Source organism: Hyla sarda, chromosome 1, assembly GCF_029499605.1.
Source record: "Hyla sarda isolate aHylSar1 chromosome 1, aHylSar1.hap1, whole genome shotgun sequence".
NCBI classification, from domain to species: Eukaryota; Metazoa; Chordata; class Amphibia; order Anura; family Hylidae; genus Hyla; species Hyla sarda.
Genome location: NC_079189.1, coordinates 567,117,591 through 567,136,438, shown reverse-complemented (window position 1 = coordinate 567,136,438; position 18,848 = coordinate 567,117,591). Strand labels below are relative to the sequence as shown.

At 43.2% G+C, this 18,848-nt stretch overlaps 1 protein-coding gene across 1 annotated transcript in view; it reads right to left on the bottom strand.

Moving 5' to 3' along the window:
- The window catches only part of SETBP1 (SET binding protein 1), a 202,549-nt gene extending 183,936 nt beyond the window's left edge, over window positions 1-18,613 (bottom strand). The window contains exon 1 of the mRNA XM_056543043.1: window positions 17,730-18,613. The gene's annotated coding sequence lies outside the window, so the exon portion shown is untranslated. The remainder of the gene's footprint in view (window positions 1-17,729) is intronic.
- Window positions 18,614-18,848: the final 235 nt, after the last annotated feature.

Genomic DNA, 18,848 nt, shown 5'->3' with positions numbered 1-18,848 from the left:
ACAAGTTGTGGATGCGCGGTCATGGTTATGTATATTTGTGAGTTACTCATATTTCCTGGACTAAGTACTCTCCACCCATCCCAGTGAATGTTAACTGAGCAGTGAGGCGTGCAATGTATGCCTCACCGCTTAGTCCATACAGAAGCAGAGACAACTTATGTATGACAGGAGTCCCTGTACCTGTATGCAGTTTTTATGGCACCCAAAGGCCAATAGCAAATACAGAGGACTACTTTCTTACATCAGCTTCCCTGCTTCTATGCAATCACTGAGCAGCAAGGCATACAGTGTAAGCCTCTCTGCTCCATTAACATTTGCTAAACAAAGTGCAGAATTCCAGGTCCAGTGGAACATTTTTTCGAATGGAAGAAAATAAAACAAATTCTAGATATCCCCTTTAAGAGGTTAGTTCTTTTGTAGAAAGTGAAACTCTCAAATAGAAAACAACCCACAAACCTTGGTTCAAATTTTAGGCACATTGGTTATCTGGCTTCTGGAATTTCCCCTAGTCCTGTGTATAGGACTGGGCCTCTTTAAATCTTAGAGTTCAGCTCTTGCAGTCCTCATTATTAGTGAGACTGCTGCCTGCCCACAAGTCATATTGAAACTCCAACAGGAAATGCAGCATCAGAACAACCTAGAAGAAAATGCTCCTCTACTTCATCTTCCCACAGGTCGTCTTTTAAGAACAGGGAAACTTGAGCACACACAAGCTTTCTCCTGTAACTCCCTAGTAACCTCCTAATGACAATACCTTGTCTGTAACATTACCACATAACAGGAGTATCATGGTCAATGTCTGCTAAATACTGAAGCCTGAGAAGCACTTACTCCAAGTCAACAAGGCGGCCGAGCAGGCAGGGCGGCGGATACGGATAATGCTTGTAAGAAAGATGTGTGTACATTCTGAGCACATGAGTGCAATGAGTTATGACAATGAATGGAAACAGCAGAGAATGTTGGTTCTGGGGCAGGTAACAGAGAAAATAGTGCAAAGGACCTTCTAAGAGAATATATACTAAAGAACATCAGGGCCCTCAATATAACTAATGTCTGTACTACTTTATAATGGTCATTGTCAGGGCTGTAAGTCTTCTGCAGAGGAGAGGAGATAGATTGTACATAGGAGCAGTATTATAGTATTTATATTCTTGTACATAGGAGCAGTATTATAGTATTTATATTCTTGTAAATAGGAACAGTATTATAGTAGTTATATTCCAGTACATAAGAGCTGTATTATAGTAGTTATATTCTTGTAAATAGGAACAGTATTATAGTAGTAATATTCCGGTACATAAGAGCTGTATTATAGTAGTTATATTCTTGTACATAGGAGCAGTATTATAGTATTTATATTCTTGTATATGGGGGCAGTATTATAGTAGTTATATTCTTGTACATAGAAGCAGTATTATAGTAGTTATATTCTTGTATATAGGAGCAGTAATATAGTAGATATATTCTTGTATATAGGAGCAGTATTATAGTAGTTATATTCTTGTACATAGGGACAGTATTATAGTAGTTATATTCTTGTACATAGGGGACAGTTGTCCTGTCCGGACTATCCGGGGTAAATGACCTGCTGAAATGGATGCTATGGGGAGCGTCTACGTCTAATAAAGGAGCAAAGTCTTTCATACAACATCAGTAGAGATGTTCAGAGCTTGCAGCATAAAATAACAGCAGGTTCAGGGGGGTCTGTCAGCAGGAACGCAGGGCTGTGGAGTATCCACAGCCCTGCGTTCCTGCTGACAGACCCCCCTGAACCTGCTGTTATTTTATGCTGCAAGCTCTGAATAAAGAAGATCTTTTTGCTAACCGGGTGAGTCGTCCGTCTATCCTCATTTCTCTACTGATGTATTATGGTAGTTATATTCTTGTATATAGGAGCAGTATTATAGTAATTATATTCTTGTATATAGGAGACAGTATTATAGTAGTTATATTCTTGTATATAGGAGCAGATTTATAGTAGTAATATTCTTGTACATAGGAGCATTATTATAGTAGTTATATTTTTGTACATAGGAGCAGTATTATAGTAGTTATATTCTTGTATATAGGGGAAGTATTATATTAGTTATATTCTTGTACATAGAAGCAGTATTATAGTAGTTATATTCTTGTATATAGGGAGCAGAAATACAGTAGTTATATTCTTGTACATAGGAGCAGTATTATAGTAGTTATATTCTTGTATATAGGAGCAGTATTATAGTAGTTATATTCTTGTACATAGGAGCAGTATTATAGTAGTTATATTCTTGTATATAGGAGCAGTATTATAGTAGTTATATTCTTGTATATAGGGGAAGTATTATATTAGTTATATTCTTGTACATAGAAGCAGTATTATAGTAGTTATATTCTTGTATATAGGGAGCAGAAATACAGTAGTTATATTCTTGTACATAGGAGCAGTATTATAGTAGTTATATTCTTGTATATAGGAGCAGTATTATAGTAGTTATATTCTTGTACATAGGAGCAGTATTATAGTAGTTATATTCTTGTACATAGGGAAAGTATTATAGTAGATATATTCTTGTATATAGGGAGCAGTATTATAGTAGTTATATTCTTGTATATAGGGAGCAGTATTATAGTAATTATATTATTGTATATAGGAAGCAGTATTATAGTAGTTATATTCTTGTATATAGGAGGCATTATTATAGTAGTTATATTCTTGTACATAGGAGCAGTATTATAGTAATTATATTCTTGTATATAGTATCAGTATTATAGTAATTATATTCTTGTACATAGGAGGCAGTATTATAGTACAGTGATCCTCCTACCTAGGATGGCCCCGACATACGATCATTTCAACATACAATGCTTTTATATGTCAGGGCCATCGCATAAACGGCTATCCGGCAGCCCAGACTGCTTCAGCTGCCGCCGGATAGCCGTTTAATGTGCCCTGTGTGCTCCGTGAGTGTCACTCACCTGTCCCCGACGGTCCGGAGCGTCCTCTTCATGCTCAGCTGCATGGCCGTAGCTTTACTTCATCGTCATCATGTCCCGTCATCCAATAGAAGCGGCGAGCGCAGCGACATGATGACAGCGATGTAGAGCGACGATCCAGGGCAGCAGTGACGGTCCGGAGCGGCGGGAACATGTGAGTATAACTTTCTATAATATTATTGCACGGATCCTTCAACATACGATAGATTTAAGTAGTGATGGTTAATTTGGAACAAATTACCATCATATGTTGAGGGATCACTTTAGTTTTATTCTTGTATATAGGAGCAGTATTATAGTAGTTATATTCTTGTATATAGACACTATTATAGTAGATATATTCTTGTATATAGGAGCAGTATTATAGTAGTTATATTCTTGTACATAGACCGTATTATAGTGGTTATATTCTTGTACATAGGGGCAGTATTATAGTGGTTATATTCTTGTATATAGGAGCAGTATTATAGTAGTTATATTCTTGTACATAGGGGCAGTATTATAGTGGTTATATTCTTGTATATAGTGGGAAGTATTATAGTAGTTATATTCTTGTACATAGGGGCAGTATAATAGTGGTTATATTCTTGTATATAGGAGCAGTATTATAGTAGTTATATTCTTGTACATAGGGGCAGTATTATAGTGGTTATATTCTTGTATATAGGGGGCAGTACTATAGTAGTTATATTCTTTTACATAGACAGTATTATAGTAGTTATATTCTTGTACATAGGAGGCAGTATTATAGTAGTTATATTCTTGTACATAGACAGTATTATAGTAGATATATTCTTCTACATAAGGAGCTGTATTAAAGTAGAAAAGTAAGGGGCAGTATTAAAGTAGAAAGAAAATATGTTCCCTTTGCTTTGTCCTGCAGCACAATGGGAAATAAATAAATAAATAATTCTACTGCAGTGTTTCCCAATCAGTGTGCTGGGAGTTGTAGTTTTGCAACAGCAGGAGGTGAGCTGGTTGGGAAACACTGCACTACAGGAACAGGCTGGGCAGGAGTTAAATTCTGCACATACACCCAACACTGCATTAAATGGTAAAGCAATTTAAGAAAGGTCACGAGAAAACAAGGACAAACAACAGCAGTTACCGGCTCTGCAGCGGCGGCTCTATACCCCCAGCCAGATTGATCTGGTTCAGGAGGAAAGCGCTCGCTGCATGAGTCACCGCTCCTCGTCTCGATGTTTAGATACATCACAAAATGGAAAAAAGCTGAGCTCCGATGTCAGGTCATCGCGTCCATGACAAGTGGTGTCACCTGGGACAGGGATGATGTTGGGGTGGGGGAGGGGGTGGACAGCTACATGTGACCGACCGATGCCGTGTATTTACCTGTAGAACTTTGTAAATCATTAACTGCAACACATTCTCATTGTTACAAAGGTTGTTAGAGAGGAAGCAGCTGACAGCGGATTCATCGGTACTACGCATTATTCATACAGCAGCACCCTCCATGTTCATTAGCCACCGTCTGAAAGATTTAAAGGGATACTCCAGAGAAAGAAACATCAACTGGTGGCAGAAAGTTATACAGATTTGTAAATTACTTCTATTTAAGAATCTTTATCCTACTAGTACTTATCAGCTGCTGTATACTACAGAGGAAGTTGTGTAGTTCTTTCCTGTCTGACCACAGTGCTCTCTGCTGACACCTCTGTCTGTGTAAGGAATTGTGGTTTGCTATGGGGATCTGCTTCTGCTCCGGACAGTTTCTGACATGGACAGAGGTGGCAGCAGAGAGCACTGTGGTCAGGCTGGAAAGAACTAAACAACTTCTTGGGCACTAAGTTGGAAAACGCCCCTCTTTTCACTTGTCAGTTATCATCCTGATTCACTAGTCATAATGGTAGAGTGTGAGGCTGCATTCACACGTTGAGGTTTAAAGGGGTATTATGGCCATACACATCTTATTCCCTATCCAAAGCATAGGGGATAAGATGTCTGATCGCAGGGGACCCACTGCATTATCTGCCGGGCTGCTGATCCAGTCTCGGAAGACTCTGTTTCCACGTCTGGAGCCGTCATGCCACAACCCTCCATTCATGTCTATGGGAGGATAGGGGATAAGATGTCTATGGCTGGAATACCCCTTTAACACTAGCTTTGGCCAAAAAAGTGATCATGCAAATCACTGTAAAAATGCACTTATGATTTTCACCATTGTAGTAAAATTACACAGCGCACACACCCCACACTTGGTGGTCATTGGTAAGGACTGGGTGTCCTAGTACCCCAATCTGTGGACAAAGATTCACCCTAACAAATCCGTATACCATGAATGAACACTGTCATACCAGAACTGAATACCCCCATATCGTGATTACGTAGCACCAGCATACCAGAACTGAAAAATACCACTATACTGTGACTTAACACTGCCATATCATGACTAGATAACACCATCATACTGGAACTTAATAATACCACCATATCAAAGGCTGTCCAGGCATGCTGGAAGTTGTTGGTTTGCAACAGATGGAGGCCCCCTGGATGAGAAACACTAGTGTAGCCCTTGTTTTAGGCCGGTTTTCTAATGTATTACATGCACATTTCTGCATCAATATTACAGATAAGTTCGGGTCATCAGAGAATGAAGTTAGGCCAAGACATCTGTAATACGGACACAAAAATTCCTCTGTAATACGTTTGGGTGAAACCAGCCTTAGAATGCCCACCATCAGTCCAGGATGAATTTTTCCAATGAAGTAACTGGAAAAAACCCAAAATGTTGGTGGGACTCGATGACTGGATTGAAACCAGCCTTAGAAAGTTCCACTAAGCAAGGACAAGCACCATTTTGAAGGATTGTACCCAGCGATGTGTTACATAATAATATTCCCCAAGCACCACCAGCCGCAAGTTCCAAGAGCCAAACATACATCAATAAGCCACTCAAAGGTCTGCTCTTTGATAAGCAACCCCTTCAATACGATGGCTCACGAGAGCCAAGAAATGTAGGTACTTGGAGAGAACATCATAGAAATGTTGCCTTGGTAAAATGCAAGCTGGCCCTAGGACACACTCGAATACTCCAATTTCATAGCAACCCCATCATTATGGTGTGAGAAGAACACATTAAGAAGAGGTGAACATTCCAAACACATGTTGAACTGGGTAGAATTTCCTAAGCTACTTACTACTACAACTACTTGTAACCAAAGTGACTCTTAAATCAAGGTGTCTACATTAACTACATTTGCATAACTTTTGTCTAATTTAAAGGGGCACTCTGACGGAAAAAAACATTTGTAAATTAACTGGTGCCAGAAAGGTATACAAATTTATAAATTACTTTAATATAAAAATCTTAATCCTTCCAGTATGCATCAGCTGCTGTATGCTCCAGAGGAAGTTGTGTAGCTCCTTTCCAGTCTGACCACTGTGCTCTCTGCTGCCACCTCTGTTTGTGTCAGGAACTGTCTAGAGCAGGAGCAAATCCCCATAGCAAATCTCACCTGCTCTGGACAGTTCCTGACACGGATAGAGGTGGCCGCAGGGAGCACTGAGTAAGACTGGAAAGAACAAATCAGCTGCTGTATGTTCCAGAGGAAGTAGTGTTGTTCTTTTCTGTCTGACCACAGTGCTCTCTGCTGACACCTCTGTCCATGTCAGTAACTGTTCTAAGCAGGAGAGGTTTGCTAGGGGGATTTGCTCCTACTCTGGACAGTTCCTGACATGAAAAGAGGTGGCAGTAGAGAGCACTGTGGTCAGACAGAAAAGAACTACACAACTTCCTCTGGAACATACTGAAGTCTATGGAATTATTGTATGGTCACCACGGTCTTGAAGGGGTCTGACTGATTTCCATTGTCTACAGAAGAGGTCCCCGATACAGTCCTCAAAGCTCACCAACAGTCCAGGATCAATTTTCCCAATGAAGTAACTGAAAAAAAAACTAATGTTGATGGGACTCTAGGACTGGATTGGGACTACAGCTCTACAGTAATCTGCCCGCCATGACTGTGTATATTAATGATTAAATGGAGGCCAAATAATGATCATTTAACATTCTCAGTCAAATCACAGTAAGGGTGCGTTCACACATGTGCATATTTTTTCTGCAGTTTATGCTGCCCATTGACTTCAATGGGCCTCAAAATCTGCTGAAGCAGTTTATAAACTTGAGGACTATAGAACATAAAAGCTAAAGGTCACAGCATAGAGATTATGTAAATCACTTAGAAAATACAGCTGCGTCATTGCAACACATTACATAACAAAATGATTCGTGTGTTAGCAATTCCAACTCATTTTTACATTAAAGAAGTATTTCACCCCTAGACATCTTATCCCCTATGCAAAGGATAGAGGTTAAGATGTCTGATCACGGGGGGGGCAACTGAGGCCCCCCACGATCTCCAGTGCGTTGCCCTAGTTACCCGGTGCATGGAGCAAACTCTGCTCCGTGACAGATGATGGGCGACCACAGCCGTCATGCCCCCTCCATATATATATATATATATATATATATATATATATATATATATATATATATATTTATAGGAGGAGACATGATGGCTATGTATGTGGCGTGATGTCACCAATGTGGAAGCTCCAAGCTTCCGTGTTCAGAACGCCGCAGCGCCGGCCCAAATATGCTCGCCTAGCCCCGGTCCCACGTAGGTCTGCCACAGATCCCGCTCTCCTCCATGTGGTCCTGGTATCTTCTCTGTGCTACTGACAAGCAGCTGGTTCTAGGTTCAGCCAATTAGTGGGTGCAGCGATGTCATGTGCCAAGCCAGAGATTGGCTAAGCAGGAAGGTCCTGTAAGATGCTGGACTGCATAGAGGAGAACAGAATCGGCAACAGACCTACAGGGGAACCAGGGTTAGGTAAGAATCAGGCTTTTTTGCCCTACACCCACAGCACAACATTAATGGGGGAGATGTGACAAAGACAAGTGAGACAAGTGTGGAGATGAAAAGGGGAATGTGGATGTGAAATGGGGGATTTGGACATGAAATGTGGGATAAAAATGAAATGTGGGGAATGTGAAATTGGGAGATAGTTGTCAGGAACTGTTTCTTTACTGTTTTCGAAGGTTGTCATTTCTAGTAGGGATCGACCGATATCGTTTTTTTAGGGCCGATACCGATAATCGGTGGAGGTTAGGGCCAATAGCCGATAACGTATACCGATGTTCCGGTATAAGTCATCGGCTATTTATCCCCCCGCGACACCGCTGCAGCTGGCGCTTTAAATCTGCCATAGGCCGCCACCCGCTTCTCTCCCCCTGCCTGTCCGGGGGTCCTGAGTCCTATCACCGACTCCGCGCCCCCCCCCCCACCGCCGCACCACGACCGCCCCGCACCGCGCCCGCCCCCGACCTCCCACTGCACCGCCCCATTGCCTCCCCCATCCCCGGTTTTATAATTACCTGTTCCCGGGGTCCACTCTACATCTGGCTCCGTTGGCGTCCTCCTGAGCTGTCACTGTGCACACTGACTGTGACGTCACGTCACTCGTCATTGCGCACAGCGTAACGCAGGACGCAGCAGGAGCCAGAAGTAGCGTGGGCCCCAGGAACAGGTAATTATAAAACCGGGGATGGGGAGGCAATGGGGTGGGGGCGGTGCGGTGGGAAGTGCGATGCGGTGTGGCGGGTCAGGGCATTATCGGCTTATCGGCAAGGTAATTGCCGATACCGATAATGCCCAAAATCGGGATTATCGGCCAAACCGATAATCGGTCGATCCCTAATTTCTAGCCCACAAAGTCGAACTGGCTAGTAGAGTGCCCTGAATACTTCTGTCCCTCCATTGAAGAGGTTTAGCTACCAGGAACCAGCCTTACACAATACCTCTTGACCCCAAAGTCTAATGCTAGATGGGGTATATGGTAAACATGAATAATGAGGTAACACTGCACTTGTGACCAAGACAGAAAGATCTTACCTTGTATTATGGTGCTGGAAAAACTAGGTATTGCCCAATAAAACTGGTTTGTAGCTATTTCCATAACCAGCAAAGACGCGATACAAAAGCCATTTCCTCAAATCTACTCAAGAGCTTCACTTAATCTGCCTAACCGAGGTTCAATGTTGTGGTATTATACTTTTTGTGGTAACTGTTGTGTAAGACTGCCCACAGTGCAATCTCTCCAACCTCAGAAATAAGCCACAGGATCTTATCTGACTTCTTCAAAGTGGTCAACTATCAAGCCAATTGGCCAAGTCTCCACTGCGAAAGAGAAGTCATGGCACACGGTTTGTAAAAAAAAAAAATGCTAAAAAAAAAAAAAAGGTCTTTATTTTTGCATTTCCCAAAATATTGTTGGTAAAAGCATAGAATAATTTAGTAAATAAATTACACTTTAACCAATTCAATATACTGGGCTTATAAAGTTGGACATACATTTATCCCTCCCTAAGCATTGGAGGGACAAAGTGGGTAACCACCTCGGCTGCTCCCTAATCAGCCAGTCTTAAATGATAGAGCTCCCCATTTGGGTATAGTCAAAATCTATCAAAAAAGGCTGGTGGGGTAGGGAGTAGACAATGGGAACCACCTTAATAACTTTTGGTTCAGGCAGCATGAAAATGATGAAAGATTTTCTTTAAATGGGTCATCCAGGATTAAAATAACATAGCATGGTATTGAATCTTAGTTCCAGTGAAGTGAATGGAGCCAAGATGCAATACCACACAAAACCTGAGTGTGGTGCTGTTTTTAGAAGATAATAGATTGTTTGCAGGATAACACCTTTAAAAGGGAATCTATCAGCTGTATTTCTTGCCAAGAGCTACAGACACATGGGATAGCTGTTACGGTATAAAAGCAAATTGTTCCTTTCCCTGAGCCAACTTTTTATTTATCAGCCAAGTGTCAAGGAGGGGGAGTCAGGCTTCTCAAAGCTGGCATGCCCCCTCACTTGCATTCACCTCCCAGCCCCTCCACGATTGATGTACAGAGCCCTGTAAACTAGCAAATAGGGGTAGGGAGGTGAGGAGACATGCCAGACACTTGAGCAGCTAAACTCCACCTCCTTGACACTTAGCAAAACAATCTTTTTAGCCACCACTATTGGCTCCAGGAAAGCTACGGTTTGCTTTCATACCCTAACTAAATAGAATACTGGATAGAAATAGGAGGAAGAAAAAGAATAAAAGAACATGGAAATACAAGGGAAAACATTACTTTTGAAGAAACTCCACTTCGCTACAGTGTTAGCCAGCCAAACGTTTTGATATCCAATATCAATCCAGCCAATATCCAGTATATAAGACTATGTCTAGCTCATGTTTGGACAGAAAGAACCAATTTGATCATTGAAGAAGCATATCTGGCAATTTTTGTCACCCACAATTAATTATTATTATTATTATTATTTTTTTTTTTTTAACGAAATCTGATCTCTTGTCCAGAAAAAAAAAAAAAATGTCCAGTGAAAACATTTTTTTCCACTATCTGTAGGATAGGATGAAAGTGTCTGATCGCAGGGGTCCCGTACAAGGCCTCGGTTTGGCTCTGATCATGGCAGTCCGACAGCTGGGACCCCAGCTTGGCCCATGTAAATGTACGTTTTGTACTTAGCACGTGGTCGAAACACACCATTCATCTTTATGGGAAAGACGGCGACCGAGGAACGCTGTGTCTCCGCCTCTCCCATAGAAATGAATGGAGGGGCGTGTTTCAACCAGCTGATGTGCTGGGTGAAAAAACATAATTTACAGGGGCTGAGAGCTGGGGTCCCGTATGGGAGATTGAGGGGGGTACCAGCAGTCGGACCCCCCGCAATCAGACACTTATCCCCTATTCTACAGATAAATTTTTTTTCACTAGACTTTAAGAACTTCATCTTTCCTAATCCTCAAGTTACCAGCACTTTAACATTATAAATTAATCATTTTGACATCCACAAAGAGATTAAATAATGTTTTTATCACAAACAGCTAATAAACAGACAAAACAACTTAAGCAAACGTTTTCGGAACAGAACGTTGAATGTTTATCTAGATCTTTTGACTAAAATAAATCTAAGCCCTTTAGTCCCCCTGCTGTCAAGAGAAAAACCATCTGAAGATTTTGTTTGCTAGCACTGAAAGAGTTATGTCGACCGATTCATGCTTTAAATTGATAACGTGTTAATAACAATAAGTGTACTTCTTGGCAGGAACCAGACTTCAGCAACTTGAAAAAACATCAGCAGAAAAAAAATATATATTTATTTCCCCCCTTTCTTAGCTGGAAAGAAATGGAGTTTCTTGGCTGCCCATGCACTGAATCGACTTCTGGTTTCAATTACATCTATTGAGAGTAAGAGAACAAAAATGTGGCAAAACCAACAGGCCGAGCGCCAAGGGAGCCTGGGTGTAGTCGCTACCACTGTGTTTCCCACAGTATAATTCATAGGCTTGTGGAAAGTCATACCACAATTTGCTAAGGGTTGTAGATAACCAGGCAAGAACATAAATGAATTAGGTAGACCAAGGGTGGACAGAGCCAAGGACTAGTCGGAAGAGCATCAATGGAATCTACCAGACAGAGGAGCTATAAAGAAACATGGAAAGGCTGGCATCAAGTATGTCTGGACTCCCAAAAAATAACAATTCTAAAAGAAACACTGTCAAACTGCAAATACAGAAAATATACATGAGAAGGAATGCAATCGGCTACAATTACAGCAAGACACCACACCATGTCATTTAACCCTTGTTACCTTTGATGAAGTTTTTAAATACCAATAGAATAGCCGATTTTGAATGAAATAGTAGTTTGTTTTGTTTTTTCATCCTTAAAGGAGTAGTCCAGTGGTGAACCCAGTGGTGAACAACTTAACCCCTATCCTAAGGATAGAGGATAAGTTTGAGATCGCGGGGGGGGGGGTCCGACCGCTGAGGCCCCCTGCGATCTCCTGTATGGAGCCCCGACAGCCAGCGGGAAGGGGGCGTGTCGACCTCCGCACGAAGTGGCGGCCGACACGTCCCCTCAATACAACTCTATGGCTCTGCCATAGAGATGTATTGAGGGGGCGTGTCGGCCACTGCTTCGTGCAGGGGTCAACACCCGCTATATGGCCGGAGAGCCTGGCCCCCGTACAGAGAGATCGCAGGGGGCCCCAGCGGTCGGACCCCCCGCGATCTCAAACTTATCCCCTATCCTTAGGATAGGGGATAAGTTTTTCACCACTGGACTACCCCTTTAAGCTTTAAGAAGGCTTTAGTGGAGGTTAAAGGGGTACTCCAGTGGAAGACTTTTTTTTTTTCAAATCAACTGGCTCTAGAAAGTTAAATTACTTCTATTAAAAAATCTTAACCATTCCAGTACTTATCAGCTGCTCTATGTTCCACAGGAAGTTGAGTTTTTCTTTTTTCTGTCTGACCATAGCGCTCTCTGCTGACACCTCTGTCCATGTCAGGAACTGTCCAGAGTAGGAGCAAACTCCCATAGCAAACTTCTCCTGCTACAAACAGTTCCTGACACGGATAGAGGTAGAGCAGAGAGCACTGTGGTCAGACAGAAAATAACAACTCAACTTTCTGTGGAGCATACAGCAGCTGATAAGTACTGAAAGGATTAAGATTTTTTAATAGATGTAATTTACAAAATCTGTTTAACTTTCTGGCACCAGTTGATTTGACAAAAAAAAAAAATGATTTCGGTTGACTTTTATTTCCCTGTGAAAATGTATCAAATTAGCTGAAAAGTGGAGGTAAAGTTTAAATTTGCCCATAGCAAAACCTAAGATGCAGATCATAGAAAAAGAAGAACTTCAAAGTTTTAAATTAAAGGGGAACTCCAGAAGAAAAAGCTTATTTTGCTCGGGCTGCCGCAATGAAATGAAACAAACATTAAATTACCTTCTGCTGCCATTACTGCCCCTTCCTCGGCTGCTGTTTTCTTCCTGCTTTTGGTACCAAACCCGTCAGACTGCCACTCAGCTAATCCAACCTCGACGGGCGATAGGCTGAGCAGCAGCGTCATGTAATGGGCCCCGGCACCAGGGAAAGGCTGGTAACAGGCCCGGTATATCACACTGCCGCATAGCCTATCACTGGCCGAGGCTAAGAGCAGTGTGACATATCGGGATATAAAAGCAGGAAGAAGACTGGGCCGGAGGACAGGAGTCCAATACTGGCAACAACAGGTAAGTTAAGTTTTAATATTGAAGTTGTGGCATCCCAGGTATGCAGGCTGGTCATGCTAAAGGGGGAAGAACAGAGCAGGAAAGTGACTGGAGAGAGCCACAAGCATACAGAGACTGAAATGTGACCACACAAGAGCTAAGTGAGTGGATCCCATTACAGGGCTTGATTCAAAGCTTAATCTTCACAGTACTGCTCTATAATGTCCTCCATGCTGCTGCTTCTTATGACATTCTATTTAAACATAGAAGTGCATGATCCCCTCTTTCGTGTTCACAATGAATGGGAGACATCATAGAGGCAAGTCTATACCAACTAAAGTACCTGAGAAAACTGAAAATTCGATTTGAGGCTCATTGAAAGGAAATCTGATTAAAAAAATGCCATACACAAGTTATATAATGGCCATATGATGTGCTTCTCCTTATGTACGAAATATCTTATCCTAAAAAGTTACCCGAGACGACATATGTTTTAATCATTCGATCCACATTTCTCCCTCTACAGCAGAGGTCCCCAACCTTTGGTACTGTATGAGCACTTATGTGTCAGTTTATAAAACTGCATTGTAACAGCATGAAATCGTAGGCCACATGTGACTCCTGAGCCATTGTTGGGAAACCCTGCCCACAATTTTACTTTACCTACTAAAGAATAATGAAACAATAAGGAAGAGAGTGAACTGATTCCTAAAAGAGCCTAGAAAGCTATAAAAAGAACATAGCTACAAGAAGGGCACAAAAAGTTACCTGCATGAAGCCTGGGAAGAAGAACCAGCAAGACTATCAAAAATGGTAACTATCCCAAAGAACTAACCTACTGACCTGCTATCACTGAACAAAATTACTCATTGACAATTTCTTATGGAAAGAGAGATTAGACTTATTTGCAAGCCACCAATTCTTTAAAGGAAATCTGTCACCAGTGTCACCGGACTAATCTGTCAGTACAGACAGGTAGTGCAGGTGACACTAATGACAACAGTACTTACCTTGTCCTGTTCCATGCAGGGGATCTCCAATAATCTCCATTAGCTCCAGCTCCGGGCACCCGGCTTGGGGCACAGGCGGAGCTTAGTGACGTCACTAAGCTCCGCCCATGCTCCAAGCGGCTGCTGCTCTCTGCTGGGTCCCGCTGCTGGAGAAAAGCAGCGGTGATGTCACTAAACTCCGCCCATGCCCCAAGCAGGGTGCCTGGAGCTAGAGCTAACGGAGATTATTGGAGATTCCCTGCACGGAACGGGACAAGGTAAGTACCATTGTCATCAGTGTCACATGCACTAACTGGCAGAACTGACAGGTAAGTGCAGGTGACACTGGTGACAGATTTTCTTTAACAATGAAGAAAAATCATTCCAATGGTAACACTGTCATGGTCCACTGGTAAGCCATAGATCAGTGATCCCCAACTGTTCCAAAGCTACATCCTAATAATAATAAGTAAATTTATATAGTGCCAACAGATTCTGCAGCACTTTATATCCTTCAGCTAGAAGTTTTTTTGCTTATTTTTGCTATAGCCCCAAAGAATGGGGATCACTGCCTTAGATAAGGGCAATCTGAGATGGGTTATGATGCTTCCAAAAAGGAAAATAAATACTCATTTAAAGCTACAGTAGCCCTGATATTCATGTGATTGATGCTTGGCCGGTCATTAAAAACCAATGACCTTACATGACAGATGACCCCGATACCACGTCTATAGTAAATAAGAGTGAATGTCAGGACACAATTGTGTCCCAATGAAAAATATACTGTCCATTACACGATAGCAACAGATTCCCGATGCATGATTTATGTGACACTTTATTATGTCAAATTTTCTTGCTGCCCTGAGGATTAATCGTATAGTTTGACCACAGAAATCAGAATGTAGTCTAGCCTATATAGGGTCACAGCACCAGTCACCGGGCATTAGGGGCCCCCAATGTAAAAACTGTACAAGGGCATCTAACTCATGTCAAGCACAGTATTGCTCTTCTTTTATGTAGCAGAGGGGTCACTGGGCCCCTTCAGTTACTAAAGGACAACTTCAACCTTGACACCCCCTAGAGCTCTTTAACCACTGCCATATTTTACTCTTTTTCGCAGCCATGACAGTACTTAGAGATGAAACGTCGTCTTCTTCCCTTGAGACAGAACAGACACTTGGGATTTGTCTTCAGCCTCACAAGGAACAGAACACTCAAAAAATAAAAAAAATACATTTAAAAAAAATGTAAAAAAAATCTTACACTGTCTCAGGAAATAGGCAGCAGTCTAGGTCACGGAGAACAAATACATTTGGCGATCCGCTCCGTTATTTTTACAGCTGTCAAATTTAATGAAACACATTCATTTTGGACACAAAATCTATAATAATTTCACATGTCTGGCACAGCTACCAGCGCTCCTCCCAATGATTCATTTAAGGGACTGGTGTTTCCATCAAAACAAACGGCATAAAAAAGCCGAAACCGATTGTGGATTTTCATATTGTGAATAACGTCTGTGCGTTGATTGTATGGAGGTACAAGTGCACAGAGATATATTTCTATATTTATCCACCAAGATTAGCCAAATTATTTGAAAACTTGCAAAGGCCATTATGGGGACATTAAAAATGTGCCCCCCCCACGGGGGTACCCTGGAACAGCCATGTGTGTGATCTACCTGGGCATTCATGCAGGTTAGTGTCAGAGTCCAGGTCAAAGAGCAAACTAAGATCAATTTCCTATTTAGCCATTATAAACATCCCAAGAAATAATAAATATCAAGCCACAGAGCAAAATAACTAAATAAACACAAGGTGGGTTAGAGCATGGTTAAGGTGGGGGTTATAGGAAGGGTTGACAATCGGCAGCAAATGACATTGTGTACTTTAGGTGGGGGTCTTGGAGATAGTAAGTTCACATAGCAGACGAAAACAAACACAGCAGGGGGTGCTACCCCCAGAGGGCCAAGACACAAGTGGTATCCTGTCAATTGTTTTTCTAGACTGGTTTAAACATGAGTGCATGATCCCTCTGCACGTGTGGGTTGTATTTTGCCTCAGAAGGATGTTCTACCACCACAAGGGCAAAAGGCGAAAGAGAAGTGGGGAAGGGGAGGAGGGTGACTTGGAGTGTGCTCCTTCTCTCTCTCTCTCTTTCCTGTCAGGGCTTGAGCTACCCATTGCTTCTCCACAGGATACAAATAATAAGCTCTATCTGCCTTGGGAGAAGATCGCATCAACTGCAAGATTATCAGTATACTTTACTGTGAGCGGAAGCCAATAGGAAATCCTTGTCACAGCTGCTGTCTGTAATTCATATAGCTATACATGGATGGGGAAAGGACAACCCTTGTTAAACAAAGCCACAAGTGCTATGGGTTTATAAAAGGTTAATATAGAAAATCCATAAAAGGGGTTATATAGTAAACCCATAAACCAGATAGACAAGGGTGCATCAGGCCTCTAGAGTAGCGGTCTCCATACTGTGGACCTCCGTATGTTGCAAAACTACAACTCCTAGCATGCCCGGACAGCCAACGGCTGTCCGGACATGCTAGGAGTTGTAGTCTTGCAAAATCTGCAGGTATGGAGACCACTGCTCTAGGGGGTTCCCATGGCATTGGAATTTTAAGGCATGGTGGAGCGAAACAGTTTGAAGGATGCTGCAGAACATCTTGCACATGCATACACAGTCAAAGTTTGCGGCATCAATGGAGCTACTATTACGACTACTAAAACCAAGAGCAACCAGTCTAAAGTTAGTAGGGATCAAGTCCTGGGGGAAAAGTGTGGGAACTCACCCAAGATTTCCACTCACCGGCTGCTGGAAAAAGTGCAGGAACTCGGTTCCCATGTGTTCCTGCAGGACTTGAGCCCTGCAGCCTGCCTTTACTACACACTCTCTATATTGCACAACTAATAGCCAAGCAGTGATAGGGTCTATGGTAGCTGCAGGCATGCATTGTTGATACTGATATGGTGGCACAGCTACTTGTCAAAGCATTTGATGAAACCATCATCACTGTTGTGTCTATAGGCAGGAGTAAAGGTTATGTTACGGGGAAGGAAGCTATGGTTGCCTCCATACACAAGACATGATCACAACACTCTTTGGTCTTGGCTTTCTCGGAAGGGACTGGTTGTTGCTTTTTTTTAAGCCATCTCTTTTATGGAAGCATTAATAGGATAAGAAGCTTTTGACACCGCTGCTCCTGATCCGAGACCTCTATGCATTTAACCTGCAACTTGCAGCAGCCAGACAAAAAACGATCAGCTATTGGCTGCAGGGAGGACTAGAGCCCTGGTGACAACCTAATGTCAACCCTAGATGACCTTGGACAATCTCCATGCATAATTCTGTCACAACCTATGCAGCCACCCCCAGCCTATCCACAACAAGAGCACTGACTGACATCAGACTAATCCACTCTTCCACCAGAGGTCAGTGTAGGAATACCCTTCAGCTGCTGCAGAACCTCATAAAAAATAAATAAATAAATAAAAAAGCTGACCTGGCTGTCAATCCATGACACTATGATTGACAGCTCCTAGACCACCGTCACTACCCACCTATAGCCAGTGATTGACTCCACAACACACTCCCAACCAACCCTCAGCAGTCACCCACCAACAAACCCGCAGAAACCACCTTCCCCTGGTGCCCTGCACCCCTTCTTACCCGTCCTCCAAGCTGGGAGAGCGCTCATATCCCGGGCTCTGCGGCAATGCCATGTTCATGTGTCACACAGGGGGGAAAAATGGCGGCTTCACGAGTCCTGGGCTTGCACAGAAGGGAAGAAAAAAAAATCCACTCCAGGGAGAGGAAGGAGAACCAGGCGGGAGTAGGGGCCCCTCCGGGGGCTAATGGGGCTCTAGGAGCTAGGGGGAGGGGGATAGGAGAAGCGGCGGCTGCTCCCTGGGTGTATTCCCCGCCGGGATTCGCTGAGGATCGCAGTTCACGAGGCTGCCGGTGCCGGCGCGGATACAATGTTTCCCCAACGTTCTCTCCTTGATACAATGCTGCGGCCGCGGTCTGATCCGGAGACGACGTTCTGAATCTTGATACAATGTTGCGCGCGGCGTTTTATCCAACGGTCTTAAATGTTGATACAAAATCTTGCGCGCGGCGTTTCCTCCAACGTTCTAAATGTTGATTACAAATGGTCCGCGTTTCGATACTTGATACAACGTTTCCCCCCGAAAGATCTACGGTGCGGCAGGCGCTTTTCCCGGTCGGACACGGTGCAGCGCGGCTCCCCAGCCTCTCTCTCCGCTCATCCAGATACTGTAATGTATCACAAAATGTCCGCTCCGCCTGTCTAATGAGATCTGGCCATCCCCCCTCCCTTGTGTGCGAGTCTCTCCCGCCTGCGTGTGTCCCTCTGCCGTGGATGTGTGTGTGTCTCCCGCCTGCTCTGTCTGTCTCTCCCCGCCTGTGTGTGTCTGTCTGTCTGTCTCACCCCCCTCCTCTGGGTGTCTCTCTCCCTCGCCCGGTCCGTATGTCTGTCTCTCTCACCCCCCCACCACCCTGTAGTCCTGCAGTAGCAGCAGCAGATGCTAATGAAGCGGCAGGGCTGGGTTAATGCACTCAACACTGCCACTACCTGACACAACATGGCCAGCGTGGGAGGGAGGGGGCCACTGACTCGTCGTCAGATTTTCAGTGCCATTGGTGTATTCAGCGAGAGGGAACAGGCTGGGGGGAGGCAGTTGCAGGATAGAGACTTCCAGATTTGGTAGCTGTGGGCTAGATCAGATTTGAGGCATGGAGGACTTCTCACATGGGGCAATAGCCATA